The 22,307-nt window shown below is 40.8% G+C and overlaps 1 long non-coding RNA gene across 1 annotated transcript; it reads right to left on the bottom strand.

The window, feature by feature from the left end:
• Positions 1 to 859: 859 nt before the first annotated feature.
• On the bottom strand, positions 860 to 14,789 carry LOC108528867 (uncharacterized). Its single transcript, XR_001885325.1, has 4 exons — positions 14,574 to 14,789; positions 6,918 to 6,993; positions 5,086 to 5,260; positions 860 to 996 (listed from the first exon to the last, which is right to left on the bottom strand). It is a non-coding gene; the product is annotated as an uncharacterized LOC108528867 (long non-coding RNA).
• Positions 14,790 to 22,307: the final 7,518 nt, after the last annotated feature.

Below are 22,307 nucleotides of genomic sequence, written 5' to 3'. Positions count from 1 at the left end.
GAAATTACTCAAATACTCCAAATTTCCCATATATTTAAAACTATTCCCTACCTTATAACGCTGTTGGGAGTATTAAAATGGCTTGTTGTATTTAAAACTTTTAGCATAGTTCTCAGTATTTAGTAACCACTCAATTAACTACTCAATAAATGTGGATTTTTCTTCTTTCAGAGAGCATACAGAGTTAGTAAATAGGCTTCCCTAGCACTATGCCTTGAAGAAATCCAGTGCTTAATAGGTAAAAAAGGATGAGGAACAACCACGTTATGGTTTGAATCCCTGCTGTCCCAAATCCACCCACAAGAGAAACTAGGACAGCAGCTGCATCTAGAGCCTGCTAGGGTGCTTATCTCTCCTAACAATGTGTATGTGTAGCCAGGACGGAAGGAGCCAAGCATTCTTGAAGGGATCCCAAAGTCAAGGGCCTGGTTCAAGGAATAAAGGGGGATATAAAGTAGGAGACTATAAAGCCAAGTCAGGAACAAGTTGGAAACAGGTCAGTAGCAGGTCAGAAACCAGAGACACAGGGGCTGGGAAATCATATTTGACCCTGGAACAATGTGGAGATTAGGGGCACCAACCCCTCATGCAGTTGAAAATCCAAGTATAACTTTTGATCCTCAGTAACTTAACTACAGATACCCCACTGATGGCCCAAAGCCTTGCCAATAACATTAACAGTCAGTTAGCACATATTCTGCATATAATATGTATTATATATTGAGTTCTTACAATGAAGTAAGATCGAAAAAGAGAATGGGGAAAATTACAACAAAGAGAAAATATAGTTATTATTCATTAAGTGGAAGTGGATCAATCATCAAGGTCTTCATTCTCATCATCTTCATGTTGAGGAGGCAGAAGAGGAAGAGGAGGGGGTTGGTTTTGCGGGAATAGCAGAGGCAAAAGAAAATCCATGTATAAGTGGACCAGGGCAGTTGAAACCCGTGTTGTTCAGTCAACGGCACTGCTAATGCATGAGATGCCCAGGACATCCTAATAAAGGTAAGTGGACAGGATTGGAGAAACCAGAAGATTCCATAATATTCTTAAATACATAAATGCTTACTGCTCAGAACCACCAACCCTAGATTTAGAGTTTTTCTGCATATAAAGAATGAAATAGACCAGGTGAAGTCACTCATGCCTGAAATCCCAGCACTTTAGGAGTCCAAGGTGGGCAGATCACTTGAGGTCGGGAGTTCGATACCAGCCTGGCCAATATGGCAAAACCCTGTCTCGACTAAAAGTACAAAAATTAGCTGGGCTTGGTGGCATGCACCTGTAATCCCAGCTACTCAGGAGGCTGTAGCACAAGTATTGCTTGAACCCAGAATACAGCGGTTGCAGTGAGCTAAGATTGCGCCACTGTACTCCAGCCTGGGTGACAGAGCAAGACTCTGTCTCAAAAAAAAAAAAAAAAAAAAAAAAAAAAAAAAAAAGAATGAAATATGAGAGTTTTATAGCCCCTCTATCTAGTTCAATGGTTTAAAAGTGTTCTGTGGCTGGGCATGGTGCCTCATACCTGTAATCCTAGCACTTTGGGAGGCTGACGTGGGCAGATTGCCTGAGGTCAGGAGTTTGAGCCCAGTCTGGCCAACATGGTGAAGTTGTGCCACTGCACTCCAGCCTGGGTGACAGAGCGAGAATCTGTCTCAAAAAAAAAAAAAAAAAAAAAAAAAAAAAAAGCAAAATAACAACAACAACAACAACAAAGTGTTCTTTATATCAGTCATGCCACAGTATGAAATTTAGGTATTTATACATTATGACAATATGTTACTTCGAAAAGCATATCTTCTTTGGTAGTTTCAGTTACTGTTATTGTTTTGGAATATAATATATCAGACAAGAAGTATTTACTTTAACCAAAACCCAGCTGACAATTTCAAAATGTTCTAAAAATGTTTATTGATATGTTGATAATGATACCAGTAATAGTGATTGATATCATCAATGTTATCACCAACATTGTTCAGTAACAATAGGATATGGTCAAATGTGATATCTGTGTTATGAAAAACTATATAGGCATACTTTTAGAAAGATTGTGAGTTCAGTTCCAGACCAAAGTAATAAAGCAAATATTGCAATAAAGTAAGCCACTTTTTTTAAGTTTCTCATGGCATATAAAAATTATACTTACACTATATTTTAGTCAAGTGTGCGATAGCATTATGTCTAAAAAACAATGTACATACCTTCATTAAAAATATTTTATTGCTAAAAAGTGCTGTCACAGAGGCAGGAAGTGAGTATACGCTCTTGGAAAAATGATGCCAATAGACTTGTTCGATGCAAAGTTGCCACAAATCTTCAATTTGCAAAAAACACATTCTCTGAGAAGTGCAATAAAATGAAACACAATAAAACAAGTGTGGTGTGTGTGTGTGTGTGTGTGGTGTGTTCAGAGAGATAGGCGTGTGCAATGGCAAGAAAACTCAATTTAAAGCAAATTTGGATTGAGACCAAATATATAGTAATAGAATTTACATTATTAAATAAAGTATTGACATTGGCTCATGCTCCTAGAAGTCTATTCTCATTATTGTGATAGCTACTCTTTCTTCCATTAGATTGATGAACTGCTGAAGGAAGAAAAAGTAAATTCATCTCAGTAAGTGAAAATCATTTCATCGAGCATGAATTTTTGGGATCCAGCCCCACACTAAAATAGTCACAGGTTGAATACCAAATGGTCTCTAGCCTAGGCCATTCTCAGTCAAAGGCAAACATACAATGCTTGTTCAAAGGAAGAAATATTGTTACCAGAAATTTAACAAAGATCTTGGAAAATATTTAAATAGGCTAAAGGGACTTCTAATTTTTTTCCCTCAAGTACACATGTTGTTCTGAAAGGTCTTCGGGTTGACATTGTCTGTTTACTTATTGATTGCATCCTTTTCACTGTGCCAACAGCATTCTAGCCTCAGGGATCATTTTCCAATGTAGCCTTTTAAATGTTTTTAATTAGGACATTGTAATGTATTAAAGGCAGGCAGAAACTGAAAAGTAGCTATCTCTCTACACACACCTTAGGCAAACACACACTTCAAAGACATTCCGTTCTGGTGCCCCAGTTTCAGTCTCCCTCTTGCTGCCTTGCCCCTCTTCAGGAACCCTTGGTTTCTGTTGGAGTTTGGGGGCAGGGTGAAAAATCAATAATCCAGCCCTCAACTTCCAATTCCATGCAGTTAAGAACTTGGCAAAATGAGCAAGCAGAGGATCAAAGGGTGGTATCAACTTTAGAAGTGGTAAAGCTATGGATTGGATAACACTGCACGTTCCAAGCACAATATCAGCTTTAGGTAATGGGACAGAGAGCACAGGGTTCTTTATTAAACTTCAGGAAATGCAACTGGAGCTACTTCCCTTCTGCTCTATGTCTGCACTGGGGACTCACTGGACCAGGACTTACTAGCCATCTTGAAGTGGAGAGACAAGAACGAGAGACCTGGCAGGACCCACCCGTAACGAGCTGATCACATGGGGACACAAGAGAGGCACGTACAGCTCCTAGGAGCACTTGTGAGGCAGGAGGGTCTGGAGGCAGGGAATCTAAGGCTGATTCATGCTGACTTCCTAGAACTAAATCAAAAGGAAAACCCCAACTTCCCACACCCAAGTGCTCAAGTAACAAAAGGACCAGAGGCTACTCCCTTTGCAACACCTCTCCCCTGCCGCCCATTTTCTGCATCACAGGTGAAAAAATGAAAGTACCTCTGATCGGTCCCCTCTCACAGGTTGGTTGTGGAAAAAGTCTTTATTTGCATAGGAGTATTAATTGGTCACTCTCCACAACCAATCAGATGTTTGCATTCTGATTTATCCCTTCCAACCTATCAGACTGATCACAGGCCACTACTTCATATTCATAGGGTGTACACCAAGTAACCAATGGAAACTTCTAAAGGGTATTTAAACCCCAGAAATTTCTGTAACTGGGCCCTTGACCTGCTTGCTTGCCCACTGCCACCCTGTGGAGTGTGCTTTCATCTTCAATAAATCTCTGCTTTTGTTGTGTCATTCTTTTCTTGCTTTGTTTGTGAGTTTTGTCCAATTCTTTGTTCAAAGCACCAAGAACCTGGACACCCCTTCACTGGTAACACTTGGGTCTGAGAGAGCTAAAGAAAAAGAGAAATGACTCATCAACACTTAACTGTGTGAGATAAAGAAATTTGGGAGAGTGGGTATCAAATTTTCTCCAGTCTCACCAATCAGAAAAACCATCTTTCTCCCAAGAAAAGAGATGAGTGAGCAGGGAAGGGAGGGACTATGGTACTTTTCTCAAGAAGGCCGTAATTCTAGATACACATGGAGAAACAATTATATTTCATTTATCCACTAAAAATAATACATAAGTTTTATTTTTCCCCCTTTCATATCAAGCACTGATTCAAGATGACCCAGAAATCCAAAGATGGAAACTTTACTGAGGTAAAGTTTATTTATGTTCATCAGTTTGATGATTATTAACCCCTTTTTCAATCAGAAGCAAAGGATTTTTAGATGGGCTGATTCAGTCTCTCTGAGGAGCTGATACAGTTTGTTGTAAACGTGTTTTGCTTCACAGACAATAGTGCTGTGATGGAATGGTTGGTCCGTGAGTCTGTGAATACATGAATAAATCACACACCTGTTAAATTGTATGCTGCACATAATGAAGGGGTTGTGATGTTATTGTTTTTTTAAGCAAAAATGTTGCTTCTCTCCATTTACTGCTCCTAAACAGTTTCTAAATGTAATGTCTTGTATTTTCCCCATTTAGTGAAGTTCAAAGTATTTCGTGGTGCTCACACATGTGAATTCTAAATCTGTTTATTGCCCCCATCAATTCTCAGAGTTGCAAATATAAGCACTGTGATTTGGCATAGGAGCAAATTAAAATGTACCAACATTCTAATCCTGCCTCAGGTTATATTGTAAGTCAGGGTTGGAGAAGTATTAGTGATAGAATCTGAAAGGATGCCATGAAGCGTGCCACTCACCTGGGCAGGCACCCTGTGGGAGTGTATAAGGAGTGTAGGATTCTGGAGGAACCCACAAAAATCCTGGAGCCTTGGGCTCCAATTCAAGAACACCTACCGTGAATGACATCTCCATGCCAGGAGCGTGACCACTGTGTCCACTGGCCAGGCCAACAGAAGAGGGAAACCATGAAGCTGCTGGGTTTTAAAACTTATGCATGGATAGCTTCCAAGCTCTCAGTTGTATCTTGTAGTTTTAAAAAATGTCCTCTTTCTGAGCAGGGAGCCGCAATCTATTAGGAATGAAGACACTGCTTTGTTATCTAAGTACACAATAATGACAATATTGATTTTTATGTACTTTGTACCAATTATCTCCCAAGACATTCAGAGAAAAGGGTACAGACTCTGATGCTTCAAATTCATGCTCCATGTTCTAGTTGTCATTGGTCAAATGACTGAGCCTACCTGAATTTGTTTACTAATCCAAAAGCAGGGGAGGCATAAAATTTTTACAGAGTAGAGGTGTTGAGGGAATTAAATGAGTGCAGTGTGTGTGTATGTGTAAAACGTGTAGAAGTTATAGGCTTTTACTGGGTTTGGCCACTTTGTGTACTACCTAGTTTCTTGGTCTACGTGGTTCATATATATTTGTCTATGGCAGCATATAAGGAGATTCTTTAACTTGAAGTATGATTGAAAGAGAGAAAGAAAATGAGAAGGAAAAAGGGAAAACAAAAGAAAAGCAGAATTGAAAATGACCGAGTGTGCTATCACTGAGAACTACATCCAGTTGGTTACACAGTCGTCTTAGCCACAGTGCATTGCTAAACTCTGTGTTGTATTACAATGCAGATATCATATAAACCTACAACTCCCCCTCACTAACAACTGAAGAAGACTCCCATCAGAGAGGTTAACAGAGTGATCTACAGTCTGGGGTAAATTTTCCTTTCCTCGTATTAGTTCAGCTGAGCCTTCACTGCACGCTCTGAGAGGATGCGTTTTTCTCAGCCCACCCTTGTTCTCAGTGTTTCCTCGTTCACTTGCTCCAAGTTCACTTTGCTTTGAGGAGAGCCCTTATCACTGTGTTGCTGGTACATTGAGCCAAAACTCTAGTCACTGTTTACTTGGAATGCCATTGAAATACTTTCTTATTGTTGTTTTCCCAAAGCCTTCTTTCTCTTTCTTATCTGAACATTCTATGTCATCACTGTGGAGCTAAGGAGATTTTGTCGTTTTTGTTTTCATTCTCTGCTCCTTTTGATGGAAGGAGTAATTTCCACATTGGTTTCAATTTGAGCAGTGGATTTTCTCACTGGGTAAAACAAGAAAGCCGTGACACTTTCAGTGTAATTTCTGTATATTAAACGTACCTATGGCAGTAGCAGATCAAGGCTACCCTCCTTAACTATTTACATCCAATGCTGAGTGTGATTCTAAAGCACTTAAAGCGATACTGAAAACTATTACTTTTAAGTGTTATTTTCAGAGGTTTGTCAGTTATAAAATAACCAAGTAGGAAGCATCAGTGAAAGCCATCTGGCCTTCAAATACTGCTTTTCTCTCCCTCACTCTATTATCTATCTAGAGTTCCTGACACCCTTAGCATTGTTCATTCTTCAATCGACAGTATTTATTAATGTCCTGCAAGTGTTCCATCAGGGAGCCGGGTGGTGGGAATTAATATAACAGTACATGTATATGAATATACATGGGGCTGAACCCACAGAGTTTATTCAACAAGTGTTGTCAATGACGAGTGCCAAGTACCATGACAGGAGAAGCACGCTTTACTTAGGAGCCTTTCCAGGAACTTCTAATCCATGAGGGTAGAGGGAGGCAGAAGCTTCCTGGAGGAAGTAATATTTCTAACAATCCTATCCTGTCATTCTTTTGAACCAAGGCATTTATTTATCCTTGCTGAAATGCAAACCACTTACCACTTACCCAGGAGGATAACACTTTTAGATCATAAGAACTCTGGGTATGTTGGCACACATTAGCTTGTCCACCAGCTGAGGCCCTGAGGAAATGAATAGTAGAATTGTTAAATGTTAGATGGCAGTAAAAGGAAGATTAAGCCCAGGGCTCTGTTTAAAGATCACGAGGCCACTTCTATGGGGAACTTTTTGTCTGCAGAACTTTGGGGTTCTGGGAATTGAGACAGGGCTTAGGCTCAAGACACTAAAAGAGGATTCAGGTTACATGAATGATTTCACCTACATTATAGTTTTGCCTAAGCCTATTCTACTCTTGAGCTAGTCCTTACAACTCCCACTCATCAGGGAAAATGCCTCCACTTGGCTTCTCGATAGTGAAAGTGAAGTGTGAAATGTAAGAGGAAAAGTATCTTTATAAAATCTGATATGCCCAAGATAGTTATGCAGCAAGACAAGTTTAGCTGGAAAAAAATTCATCTTTCTGTTTTCCTACAGGTTATCTCTATGATCTCTCCTTATATGTAAATTATTTAGAAGAGTGTGATTCTAAAACTCAAGGTAAGAATTCATCGCTCGCTTTTTGTTTACATGAATACGTGCCAGCACGTATTCACACTTCCTCATTCTTATAGCATTACAAAAATGCCAATACATGAGTCTCCTGTTTATTATCTGGAAAAGCTTTCAACTGAAAATCCCCACTGTGTAATTTATACAGGCACTTTGAGATGTAATAAAAATCCCTAACCCTAATCTCAACCTCTGTCCTTTTAAAATCCAATTTAGAACACTTGTCAAGTGACTGACTAGAAAGGTGCCTTCCATTAAGCAAATGCCAGGAGGTGTTTTCTTGTGAAAATGAAGAGAGTTAGCAAGTGATCAGCAACTAGAAATTTTGTCTATACTATCCTTCCTGCTGTGTCCCTGCCTCCAGCTCTTAGGAGTTTGTGTGCGTGTGTGTGTGTGTGTGTGTGGTGATGTTTGGAGTGAGGAGAAAGTTCAACTCTGAGTTTCCACTTTTCCTGAGGACAAAGATCTGTTCTTTGTGTCTCTACATGGCACTGTGGAAATGGGGCACAAGTCACAGAAAGGATAACATTTTATAGGCTACAGTGCACTAGAGCACTTTAACTTTTATCCCAACAAACCTGCAGAAAAAAGTAGGCTAGTTACAGATGTTCTTCTGCTTACCAACTTTCAACCTGTGGATAGTCACAGGTAATATCCCAAGCTCTCCTGTGAGAACATACTACATGGTACCAGCAGATGATATGGAATGTATATGTTGCCTTTTGAACTAAAAAACTGTGCTGTTCACCATCAGTGCATTTTGCTGTGTTTGTGAGAGTCTTTTTTTGAGAAGTTTTCCCAAGCATTATTAACCACATCAGGTTCAATGAATCCAAGAAAATGGAGAGTGTTCAAAGTCCTTGTTGATTTATACAATTACCATGGAAACAGAAGAGATTTTTAAAAACTAGAAGTGATGAGAGACACAGGAACTCTTCACACCAATATAAGATGAATTATTCAATGGTAGAAATGATTATAAAGGGCAAAGAGCAAATCGTGCAACATACAAAAGTGCTGCGCCTGTGCCCGTGGACAATATCAGCAGGAGAATGGAAGACGAAGACAAAGGATGACTTTTCTTGAGTCGACACCTCGACACTAGATGGGCAGAGGAGCCTCCTGTTCATTCCGGGGAGGGCTAGCATGGGAGAAGTTTAAGAGCTGCCAGAAGAGACTCTGCTCTTGAAACTGTGGCATGAAGGCAAAGGGAACGCCTCTTCCAGTCTGGTTCACATCCACATGAGGGCTGAGGCAACAAGAATGCAGGCTGTGGCTCCTAAGGGCCTCCTCAGGACACTTAGGAGATCCCCAAGGAGAACAGTTCTCTGCCCCCACAGACTTCCAGCAGAGACAAATGACAAATGACAATAATTTGGGGGAAAATGTCCTTCACTCATTCAAAAGCTATATATTTTAGTGTCTTCTGTGTACCAAGCATTATTTTATCACCTAGACAGATATGGCATTGAACATATATAAACAAGCACACCAGCTTTTATTAAAAGCTTTGAGAAACTGATTCATGCTCCTGTTCCTGGAAGTGTATTTGTGACGGCAAGCTTAGTCACTTTGGAATTTCCAACAAATAGATTCAATTACAAACATACTGTAAGTAGAATAGTTTCTGTGTTAGTAGTTGCCAGTCTAATAATGAGGAAACTGGGCTACGCAGGGCTTAAGAGACTTGTTCTGAGCAGTCATAGGTGGAATGGAAATTCAAATCCAGCTGTTGATTTCAAACTAGTGCTCTCATCTGTGCATCACAATTCTTTACAATGTGATCCAACACACTGTCTTATAGATGAACCAGAAACTGACTCTAAAATCTCCTTTCTTCAATTCTTGGAAGCCAATGACATGCAATGTCTTCAATTTTATTTTCTGCATATGATGAAGAGCTACTTTCTAGTAACTTACTAAGTATTTACTAAGGATTACTACATTATGGTATAATGATCTAAAATTAACACATTATTACAGTTTGCCAAGGACTTAATTCTGTACTCTTCTAAGAAGATTGCAGAGCACCAAAGAACTGTTAATTCTGGCATGTGACTCACTTAGAGACATGGAGATAGTTTGGAACTTCTGTAATTTTTAGTAAATATGCTATACATTTTGAATGTTATCCTTAGTGGGCTGGAGATTTTCATTTCTGCCATTCTTACCTTTCTTTATAACTCATTGTTAATTTAATTTTTAAATTCCCATTTAAATTGTGGTGGGTTGTCAGGTTAATCCTACAGTGAATAGTAATGTATCAACAGCATTTCAGCTTAAAGCCATCCAATGAGTAGATTTTAAGACATAAGTCTATTGAAACTCAAAGTAGGAATTATTTTGCTAAAGCACAAACATGTAGAATCCATACTCACCCAGCAAATATACAGACATGCTCATTACATTTATCAAATTCTTTTTATTAGAAAGTGGACGTGAGTAGTAGAGGAGTGAACGCAGGATATTTCTGCTCATGCCTGAAAACATCGAGTATTATTTTAACCTCTAGAAAACTAGTACTGCTATTTTTAGGTCTAAGTACCATTCACTATTGGCAAACTATCTAAAAGCTGTGTCTAACCCCTTCTCCCTTGCTACCTCCCAGCACAGAGGCTGGGAAATAAAATATGTGGTTTGCCCATCGTTCTTGAAGCTAGGGACAGTCATGTTATCCTGTCTGGCACATGAAATGTACATGGAATTCTTCTGGGGGAGACTACTTACAGAGTTTTAAATTTCCTAATGAATAGGGGCACCCTACCTCCAAATAATATTGAAGACAATGCCTGAAACAACAGCCATTCTGTAACTACGAGGAAAGTAGCAACAGAATCACAAAGATCTGTTGCTAAAAGCCTGAACGTATGCTGATAGTTGCCTACCTACGGATTTCGTTTTATGGGAGAAAGAATAAATCCCTATATGTTAAGGTCAATGAGCACTGAGTTTATTGTTAGGATCCAAAAGCAAATTCACTAATAGTTACATATACATAGGTAGGGATTTAGATGCTGACTTTTGTATATAATCCTTATTTGTAATATTGCCTCCGGGAAAAAGGCATTCTGGGTTCAAACAGATTTATTAATTAAAAAATTAAAACCTACCTTCTAATTGATAAACAACTTCAAGTGTTTATTTTCATTACATCTCCCTCAATCTCACACTCTCATTAGCACCCTCACAAGCATTTGGGCACACACACCTGCTCCAAAACCTGTGTTTTCCCCCCTATTACCTAGTGATGGGATGATAAATTGGTTTCATCTTAGGTGCCAATGGTGATAGATTGGGAATGGCTGTCTGGATCACAACGTTGAAAATAATTTTGAGGCAGACAACACAACTCATAAGGAAGAGTGCTGTGATCAATCGGCCAAGTCCGCCAGGGATGTGAAAAATAGAGTGGCAGCACCTGTGTTTTTGTAACAGTTGACCTGATCCAGTGTATCAAATTTTAATTGCTCAATCTAGCATAATCCCTTCTCTTCTCTTAACCCTGTAGGTAGGAATTTAGTATTTTCAAACTGGGACATTTGGTCTCTATGTTGGCTATAGTTCACTAACTAGAAAGTCAGGGTATAGTAAAGAAAACAACAGCCAGCTAAAGTATTTAAGTGGGAATTGTATTAAAATGTCATGTCTTTAAAACTGTAAACATATATAGTCATGAGGTGCACCACTTGCTTCTCCCTTCAAGGAAGAACTTGCTGTCCGGTTGCAAGATGTGCAATTAGCTGACAGCATCCAGCTACACTGCCTGTAGAATGCACCTTAACTTTCAAGCCAAGGTCATGCACATCCTAGGCAGACCCAGACATTGCCTGAGCATGGAGGTTCACAGCCAGGCCAGGCCATTTCTATCCAGTGTGAGGCTATTTTGCAGGCAGTCTTTGCTATGGGACTTCCATTATATTGGCTAAGACTTCATCAGATCTACATTATGGACTGAGGCACTCCCAGCTCCATCCTGCTTCTTTCTGCCTCTCCTTTCATAAGTGGCACATCAGCATCCTGTCTGATATGGCTGAGCTTTGTGTCCCTACCCAAATCCCATCTTGAGTTGTAATCCCCAGGTGTTAAGGTAGGAGCCTAGTGGGAAGTGATTGGATAATGGGGAAGGTTTCCCTCAAACTGTTCTCATGGTAGTAAGGAAGTTCTCACGAGATTTGATAATTTTAAAAGTGTGGCACTTCCTCACTCACTGGCTCTTCTCTCTCCTGCCATTATGTGAAGAAGGTCCTTGGTTTCTCTTTGTCTGCTGCCATGATTCTAAGTATGGATCTCCCCCAGCAATGTGGAAAGGTGAATCAATTACACCTCTTTCCTTTATAAATTGCCCAGGCTCAGGTATTTTTTTAGAGCAGTGTGAAAATGGACTAATACATTACCCCAACCTGATCAGTCGCCCTTTATCTTTCCCAGGTGTGACCCCCTTCTCCTCATACACTCCTAATTTCATCGGGCTGTCTGCTTCCTGGAGAATCCAAACTGATACCAATACCTACTATGGATATGCCTACTTAAATATACAAAGCATTCGTCATGAGTGGGCATATATAACATGCCCAAAGAGGCAAAGTGCTATGTTGGCTTTTGCATCAGAGAATATTGTTTAAAATCCCAGGCACAAATCATAGAGTGGCTTTGAACTAGTGTCTTAATCTTAAGGTGCAGATGATCATGGTGATACCTGATGGGACTGTGTGAGGATTAAATGAGATAACCATGAAGTTGATTTCTATACTATTATGCACTGTATTACTTTTAGTTATCACTATTATTTTATAATTTCAAGCAATTTTACATATCAATTACCAGCTGATTCATTAACATTCCTTTATAAATATTTATTAAGCCTTCACTATGTAACTGGTACTGATCTAGGAACCGAGGAAGGCACAGTTCCTGCTCTAGTGAATCTCAGATTTTCTAAATTAATCAAGTAAATATGAGTTTCATTTAAAATAAACTAAGCAACAGGTCGCTAATATGGGTGGTCACATCTTTGCTTGGTTCAATTCTAACAGCAGTTTGGATTCGTCCCAGGATTTGTCTTTGTTGATCTTTCCTGCTGAACTGCCTTTTCTTTCTTTCCGTTTCCCCATCCTTGATGCTGTGAAACCTGCGGGGAGCTAACGGGTTGGTGCGATAGCTTCTTACTACACCTACGGCTCAGCAAGTCCCGGCCACTTGCTTTATACACTTGCGATTTTCTCTTTGCTTCTCTCTCCTATCTGACCCCCCTTTTCCTGAACACTTGTTACAGCTCCCCTCTCTGTCCCCTATTTCTCTTTTCTTCACTTTTGCTTGACTTCTTTTGCTGCCCCATTCTGTGGGAGACCCTCTCTCTGTTTCTTCAGGTGGCCTTGTGAGTGTGAAACAACAAACTTCCGGGCAGGCATACACTAGTGGTACACCAGCGGTGCACAGGAAGACACCCCTCCCAGGAAACAATACCTCTGCCTCTGACACTTCCAGGAGCCTTGTAGCCGCAGGAATCAACACGTCTCTGCAACACTTCAAATTAACTCAGGCCTCAACAAGGCAGAGAGGGCTGTAGCCATACAGGCATGGTCAGGACCAGCTTATCACCATTCCCTGGGAGACTGGCTGGAATGTGGCTATGCTGAGTGAAAAGTCAAATGTCTGCCTAAGAGCAGAGCCCTCCAATCCAAAACACAAATGGCCCACTACATTCCTCACTCATAATTTTTAAAAAAAGTTTTTAAATCTTTTACCCTAATGTCCAGTAGGCTATTGAACTGTGGCTATCAAATTTTTGCCCCATGCTCTACAGTTAGAAATAAATGGCCAGGCAGGGTGACTCACGCCTGTAATCCCAGCACTTTGGGAGGCTGAGGTGGGTAGATCACGAGGTCAGGAGATTGAAGCCATCCTGGCCAACATGGTGAAACCCCATCTCTACTAAAAACACAAAAATTAGCAAAATTTTTTTTTTAGTAATCGCTTAGTAATTTTAGTAAATTTTATTTTAGTAATTGTACTAAAATACAAAATACAAAATTGGGCATGGTGGTGCACGGCTGTAGTTCCAGCTACTCAGGAGGCTGAGGCAGGAGAATCGCTTGAACCTGGGAGACAGAGGTTGCAGTGAGCTGAGATCATGCCACTGCATTCTAGCCTGGGTGACAGAACAAGACTCCATCACAAAATAAATAAATATGTGTGTGCATAAATATGTACACACACATATACATATGTATATTTTACATACACAAGCATTTGTATATCTAAAACAAAAGTTTCACAAAACAATACCCTCATTACATACATAGCTCAAATTTTAAAATTTCTTTATAATCTATTTATCTTAACAACTTTTTTAAATGCTGGTTTTGACCTAGAGATTTTTAATCTTGTGTGTGTGTGTGTGTGTGTGTGTATGTGTTTGTGTGTGTGTATGTGTATGTGTATCTGTGTGTGTGTATGCGCTTGTGTGTGTGTGTGTGTGTGTGCGTGCCATTTCTACCCCATGTGATGAAGTCTATGGATCCTTTCTTGGAGTGTTTTTAAAGGCATAAAGCAAAACTCGTAGGCTTACAAAGGAAATCAATGATATTGAAATACAATTCTATCCTTGGGCCTCTTGTGGGGAGAGGGCAGTGTCCACAGACCCCAGGTTAAGAACCTCTGCATGGGTAAATTGATTTCCCAGCTGACTGCTGAGCCACAACCTGCAGTTTGGAAAATATGGCTGTACAAAGCCTCAGAACATTTTGTTGTAGTTAAGTATTTCAGATGCTTATTATCCTGTCATGGTTTTAACCCTCTCTTTTCCCTCCCTTTCCCCATGTTCCCCCATCTAGTCACCCACACCCCCACATGCACATGCATGCATACTCACATGCACACACATATATGTATCCACACGTCCACATACACATAGGCACACACCACACACATGCACAGGCACACACATGCAGGTCTTAGGTCACATATCTGGAATGAGATGACCCACTAGACCACTGGGTCCAGTCTCTCCCATGACCCCAGTCCGACTCCCTGACTGCCTCTAAGTCGCAGCTCCTCTGGCTCCTGCCTCAGAACTACTCCAGTGGCTCATTACCTCTGTAGGGCTGTGCTCACCATCATGACTTTCTTGTTTTCTTTCACAGCATTGTGAGCCAATAGGTGTATTCTGCCCCAGAATAGTGGTGGAGACTGGTGGCGGCACAGCCCAGAGCCCTTGACCTTTATTTTCTCAGGCTTCAGTGAACCTTCCGTGGCAGGTGTTTCCGTTTGATAGGCGGCAGTTCCTCCCTGGGTCACTCCAGCCTGCAGCTGAAGCCCTCACTCAGCTCACGGTGGCTGTACTGAACACCCTGCCTCCCAACATGGAGCAGCCTAGCCAGGGGGTGCAGGGAAGAAAGGTGGTTGCTGCCACAACTGAATGACTCAGCTACCTTCTCCAATGGTTTGGTATTGACATTTCCTCCTGCCATAGCAAAAACTACCAGGTGAACTGTTTTCTCCTTTGCATGTAGGAAGATGATGGTCGTCTGAACTGATTCCAGGTAACGGACAATGATAAGCAGCTCCCTTCTCTTGTAGTATGTTATGGACTGAAGTGTGTCTCCCCCCAAAAAGATATTACTGGAGTCCCAACCCCGAGCATTTCAGAATGTGACCTTATTTGGAGATAGTGTGTTTACCAAGGTAATCAAATTTAAATGAGGTCATTAGAGTCTCTAATCCAATAAGACTAGTGTCTTATAACAAGGTGAAATTTGGACACAGAAACAGACACGTATAGAGGGAAGACAATGCAAAGAGACACATGGAGAAGATGGCTGTATTTCCATTCTCATGCTGCTATAAGGACATACCCAAGACTGGGTAATTTATAAAGGCAAGAGGTGTAATTGACTCACAGTTCAGCATGGCTGGGGAGGCCTCAGGAAACTTACAGAAGGGGAAGCAAACACGTCCTTCTTCAAGTGGTGGCAGGAAGAGAACTGAGTGAGTAAAATGGGGAAAGTCCCCTTATCAGATCTCCTGAGAACTCATTCACTTTCACGAGAACAGCATGAAGGTAACTGCCCCCATGATTAAATTACCTCCCCCCAGGTCCCTTCCATGACATGTGGGGACTATGGGAACTACAATTCAAGATGGGATTTGGGTGGGGACACAGCCAAACCATATCAACAGCCATCTGTAAGCCAAGGAGAGAGGCCGGGAACAGATACTTCCCTCACAGCTCCCAGAAGGAGCCAACCCCGCCGACACCTTGATTTCAGACTTCTGGCCTCCAGATTGTGAGACAAGAACAGCAACTCGGCCTGTGTTCTCTGCCCTTGAGGTTGAAACAGGGAGCAGAAGGTTTTTTACCCCCTCTGTGTTGCAGCATGGAGTTCTGAATGACAGACGAAGGGCTGATCACCCCCCACGCCCATGCTAAGCCTTATGGCTTCACGGGGTTCAGGCTTCCTGTGTTCAGTCTTCTGTGTTGCCAGAAAAATTTGCACACTCCCATGAACAAAGAAAGCAGCAGAGGAGAAAGCAGAGCTTGCCTTCACTTCCTCTTTGGAGTGAGAGCAAATCTGAATACTCTAGAGTTGATTCTATTAGAAAAACTCTCTGACCCCAAATATGAATATTTTCACCACACCCAATACTCATAATTTTAAAAATAGATTTTTTTGAGTTTCATCCTGACTAGTAACCTAAAGACCACTGACTTTCTATTTTTTTTAATCATACTATACTGTTAGAAATGCAAACATATAGACTAGAGAGGGCCACAGAGGTGTTCAATCCCATCGCTTCATGTAGGTAAGAAGATGTTGAAGCCCTGAGAGGGGTCAAACTTGTCCAAGATCATACAGCAGGCAGAGTACGTCAGGGCCTCAAATCCATATCTTCTGCCCGCTTCTCCCAAGGTCTCCATCACTAACACCCTGTCACGGTCCATCCTGCTAAGGAAGTCTCTACTCTAAAATCCCATACCTTGAAAATTAATTTTTTTTCCACTCACACCTTACCACCCTCCCCTCCTACAAACATTGGGAAGTTGAGAGGTCACACAGCCTTCATGAAATTAACCAGAAGAATTGAAAGGAAGCTGATGACAAAAGTACTTCAAAATCTGTTTTTCATGAAGACAGCTTTCCCCCCCCAAGATCAAACTGAATTTTCTTTTATTTTCCAGTATTCTTCTAATTGTGCCTTTTAAATGTGTTTGAAATAGTTCTTTCTTTCTGTAGGTTAATCACCTTTCAACGCTCTCCTTTTTTAAAAAACTGTCTTTTTAAACTTTTAAATAAAATTTTCATTTGTTAACTCTCAGTCCTCCTTTATCATAATTCACTTTTCCTATCATGTTCAATGACTTATACAATTAATTACTTTTTCAGCTTGCAAATGGTTTGCTATTGTATATGTCATGTTTTCTTTTGGATGAGAAAACACTTATTTCACACAATAGTGCCATTGCTTTTATTATTCTTCCTGTCACTGACAGGGGGGAAAGACCAAGAACCAAACAATAAGACTTTTATTTACAGCTACTGGAAAGCTGTCCTGAAGGTCACTACAAGCCTCTGTCATTGTGTGCTTCCATCTTGGACATGCCATCCGAGATGCCTGGAATGGCAGGGGTCTTCCAGAGCATGGAGTCTTATCTCATTTCACAGTTGAAGAAACTGAGGCACTAGGTCCTCCCAGGGCCACGGAGTTACCTAGTGCCAGACCCAGAACTAAACTTCAGGTTCCTGACTCCCAACCCACTGTCTTTTCCACTGCCCAGAAAATCCCAGGAATTCTTTCCAAGCTCCCTGAATTCATCCCAAGCTAGTGTTGCAATCCATTTGCTTTTATCTCAGCAGTGTTGGAAGAAAGGGACTGTCATGAATCCTGGCTCAATAATAGGAGTTTACATAATAATTTGCATAATCTGGTTGATTAGTTTCACGTTGCTCCGGCTCCAACCTTCAAATCATCTTCACAAGTTCTTTTGTGTATCAGAATCCAGAAGCTGTCAGGAGGAGTCTGCACGTGGCCTTGTAGGGGTAAGAGGATGGGATCTGGCGTCAGACCTGGGCAAGTTACCATCCTCCCTCTGCCTCCATTTTCCCTGATATAAAATAAGGATATGGAGAGCATCTGTGTCATTTTGCCTTTTTTCAGGATTACATGAAAAAAAAAGTGGGCTTAATATTCATAACAACTCAATAAATATTTATTATTCTTGCTACCAATGAAGACATACTACTCGATAGTGGTTTAATAAAAGTTTATTAGGAAATATAAAACTGTAATTATTCCAACTGCAACAGTTGTGGTGTGGTGCAGTAGAAATTATCCTGGGCTATGAATTGGGTTATCTGAGCCCCAGTTTCAACTTCGCCATGAATGGGCTATGTGGCCAGCAAGTAGCTGTCTCACTTCTCTGGGTCAATTTCCTAATGAACAAATCTAATCCTAATCTCTAAATGGGAGAGAGGAACTCCCTGAAAAGTACAATTTAATTGACTCACAATCTGTCAAAGCTACCCAATCTCACACCAGAAGAAGGTGAACCCCTGCCAAGAATTATTGTCCCCTGCTCAGTGAGGAAGGTGATTCCTTGGTCCGCCTCCATGAGGAAGATAATTGTTGGGCCATCACTCTGAAGCATCCCGGCCCCAAAGCAGGAATAATTCCACCCTTGCCTTCATGGGAGCCACCTGCCTGAGCTCAAGCCGGAGAAAGGAGCAGATGAACAATGAATGTCACAGCAATTAGTTTTGGCAATTAGGCAGGCAATTAGTTCTGCAGCACGTAGAACGGCAGGAGAAAGTAAATCAGCACTGAGAGGTGACAGGGAAATATGATTAGGACATCAGATGCCAGTAACACCCAGGTGGAAAGTCATGCATTAGGGTCCCAGCCTGCCCTTCCCCACCACCGCCATGACAAAGGAGGGAGCTTTCCAGAGACTCTGGAAAACAGCTGCTTTAATAGAAGAGGTGTTCCACCCTCTGTTGTAGCCTCTTTCTCAAGGACATCTCATGCCTCCAGTGTTCACTCCAGGCTATGATCTTGCTGATTTCTCACCAAAACTTCTGCCCAGTGTCAAATAAATGAAGCAGTAGTTTCCTGGAGATTGTCTTCTCTTAGCTGTGAATACATTTGTTTTCTTTTGTTTTTATAACTTTGGTAGCTCTTATCTAAAGACAAATTAACTTCACATTTTTCTTGGGGGTAGGTAGGAGGCAGATACTAAATCAGTGTATGATATTGTGGGCCATGGGGTGGTGCTTTGAAATCAAGGACCTGGGCTTAGATTCCAGCTCCACTACTTACCTAGGCTCCGACCTTTAGTTTTCTCAGCTCCAAAAATGGGCATAGTAACAGGATTTCCAGGTAAAATACATGACATTTCCATATCTCTTGTCCAAGGACAAATTAATTTCACACTTTTGGGAGTGTACGTTTTTTTAAAAATTATTTGTTTTGATCTGAAATTCAGATATAACTGGACATCCTCTATTTTTATTTGCTACATCTGGGACCCCTAGAATAAAATAATAATACTTACTACAGAAAGTTAATGAGAAGATTAAATCAAGCACCATATTAAAAACCCCTAACGGCATGCCTAATTGGGAAGTTGAAGAACAACTAAAATTTCTTTCTTCTCGCTTTCCTCTGCCATACTCATCTGAAAGGTTAGACACTTTTTATAGAGCCTGGAAGTACAGAGCAAGGCCAGTAGCAGTGGACTGGTTTTGACTGAAGACAAGAAAAGACCTTTCTAATAGGTTGACTGAGGCAAGGGGTCCAAGCCCAGGCCCAGATGCCTCCTGAAGAGAAGACCTAAGCATCAGAAGAGTGACTGGACATGACCTTTAAGATCTCTTTCTACCTGAGTTTCTGAACTAGTATTTGGAGCTGCTTTTCTTATGATTAAGCACTGGGAACAGCTTTGGAGGACCCAGAAGTACAATGAGGAAGTGTGATGACACAGGGAGCACCCAGCGCAGCAGCAGTTTGTCCAGCGCATTCACAGTGATTCTCAGGAAAAGTCAGGGATGGAATCCAATGCTAGATTTCACACTTCGAGGTGCTCAGCTGGTGTTCTGATGATCCATCTCACCAAAGGCACCTTCAGGTTTTGTGAGGCATGAGGCTTATACAATTATGGGAGCCCTCTTTAAGAAGAAGAATGCAAAATTGCAAATACAAAATTAGGCATGAAAGCGAATATTTACTTAGAATGAGAAATTATATCATGACAAATTACAGGAGTGCTGGAGAATTAGTTCCTTTTCTTCTGAGATCGCTTTAAGCAATTTACCCGAAATGCTGACATAGAAATGTTTCCTGATTGTAACCCAGCTTCCTCTCTCCACCTGGAACTCTAACACTCTTAGCAACCCAGGCTTTCACAGGGGCCCTGCATGGGAAAGGACCTGTAACTCAGGTCCTTTGTTCATTAAACTTTATTCGTTTTATGATAGATCTTCTCTTGTAACCAAGTACTTTTTTGAAATATAATTTTATTCTTTTATTTTTAATCAATACATAATAATTGTACATATACATAGGGTACACGTGATATTTCCACACCTGTATATGATGTTTAATGATCAAATAAGTATATTTAGCATATCCATCATCTCAAACATTTATCATTTCTTTGTGTTGAGAACATTCAAATTCCTCTCTTCTAGCTGCTTTGAAATACACAATAAATTTTTATTAACTATAGTCACCCTACTGCACAATGGAACACTAGAACTTATCTAACTGTAACTATTCTTATTTTTTATTTTCATTTTTTTGAGATGGGGTTTCAAAAATGTTTAAGCCTGTCATCCAGGCTGGAGTGCAGTGTGTGATCACGGCTAACCGCAGCCTGGACCTTCCCAGGCTCGGGTGATCCTCCCAGCTCAGCCACCTGAGTAGCTCGGACCACAGGCATGTGCCACCATGCTTGGCTAATTTTTTAAAATTTTTGTAGAGATGGGATTTTGCTATGTTGCCCAGGCTGGTCTCAGACTCCTGGGCTCAGGCCATCTGCCCACCTCAGCCACCTGAAGTTCTAGGATTATAGGTGTGAGCCACCACGCCCAGACTATAACTGCTATGTCACTCCTATCTAACTTCCTCCTGCCTTACTGTAACTTTGTACCCTTTCACCAACTTCTCCCCACTCCCCACCCTACTCTTCCCAGCTTCTGGTAACCACTAGTCTACTCTACTTCCAGCAACTTCCAGCTGCCGTGGGTGGACTCGTATCACTCAAGTCCCCCTGACAAGCCCATTGGCTACACCTCCTTACTTTTTACTTTTTGGATTCCACATATGAGTGAGATAATGTGGTATTTGTCTTTCTGTGCCTGGTTTATTTCACTTAACAGAATGGCCCCCAGGCTCATTCATATTACTGCAAATGACAGGTTTCATTCTTTTTTATGGCTGAATAATATTCCATTGTGTATATATACCACATGTTCTTTATCCATTCATCTGTTGATGGACACTTAAGTAGATTGCATATCTCGGCTATTGTTAATCACCCAGCTGAATAATTTTAATATCATGTTTATTACACAGGCAATGTTGTAAGAGTGTTAATGGAAAACAAAAGAATGAAAAGGTGGAGAGGGAACTCTCATAATCCCATAATTTCAACCAACCATCTGTTTCTTTTTTCCATATTTCTTTTTCAGCTCATGCTTCCATATGCACAATTTAAGTACTTGAAAGCATGGCAAAGATAATTTCATATTCTTTTCCACTTAACATGCCATCATTTCCCTATGGCTCTCCACTGTCTTAATCAGTGTGATATTTCAAGGCTGTATGATAATCCACTAGCCTGCCGTTGTGATAAATTCGTATTACACAAACAAGAATTATAAAGATGGGATCTGAATTTTAGCCTGACTACAGACGTTCTACACACACGCACACACACAAATGTAAAGGAAAGAAAGACCATAGCAACACTGTAATTCACAGAGGTGTAAATAATCTGTCAATTTAAATAGAAGAATCAGTCAAACCCATTATGAGGTGTGGACAGATAAAGAAACTATCAGCAGGTTGGATTTCCACTTTTCAACTAATTTCTTCAGTTAAGAAATTGAAAATCCAGTGAGGATGACCCTTCTCATGGGGTTATGAAGAGGAATAAATAGAGATTGTTGTGTGATTGGATACTACAGTTGATGGACATTTTTTCCCCTCTAAGGAGTATTTATTTCTTAATGGAAAGTATTTCTACTGGAGCCATACCATGCAAATTCTGTGGCAATAATTCAATTATGCCGATTAGAATGCAAATTATTCTGTAAAACACTATGAAGACCCTCCCTCTGAGAAACTTCTGAACAAAACATTTCAATAGTGCTCAGCAGCTTTCCCTTCCTGGGTGGAAATTACAAGTCGAGTACAATATGATTCATAACTTCATGGAACAGTTGCTGTGGGTGGACTCGTGTCACTCACGTCCCCCTGACAAGCCCATGGCTACGCCCCCTTACCTTTTACTTTCTCAACTTCTCAGTGGGATGCAGCAACCAAACAACCCTGTCGGGTTTTGACTTTTTAAAACTCCAGTGTAAAAGACAGGCAGTAAAGACGTGGCAACAGCATCCAAAACTCCTATTCTAAATTCTCTGCGTGTCATATCGGGCAGCAAGCTCAGAGTTTGAAATATCTTTTCCGTGGTTTGCAACTGTTCCCACAGTCTATCCAATTTATAAGCAAAGGTGATTACAGCTTATCACAACTCACTTATAGCATTATACCAAGATGGACATAAGCTATTAAAACTACAGCTAAGTCATTTTTAGGATGAAGGTGCACA

Source organism: Rhinopithecus bieti, unplaced genomic scaffold (assembly GCF_001698545.2).
Source record: "Rhinopithecus bieti isolate Rb0 unplaced genomic scaffold, ASM169854v2 scaffold_5478, whole genome shotgun sequence".
In the NCBI taxonomy this organism is placed as follows: domain Eukaryota; kingdom Metazoa; phylum Chordata; class Mammalia; order Primates; family Cercopithecidae; genus Rhinopithecus; species Rhinopithecus bieti.
The sequence above is the reverse complement of the archived record's forward strand: the minus strand, read 5'-3'. Positions and strand labels throughout refer to the sequence as shown.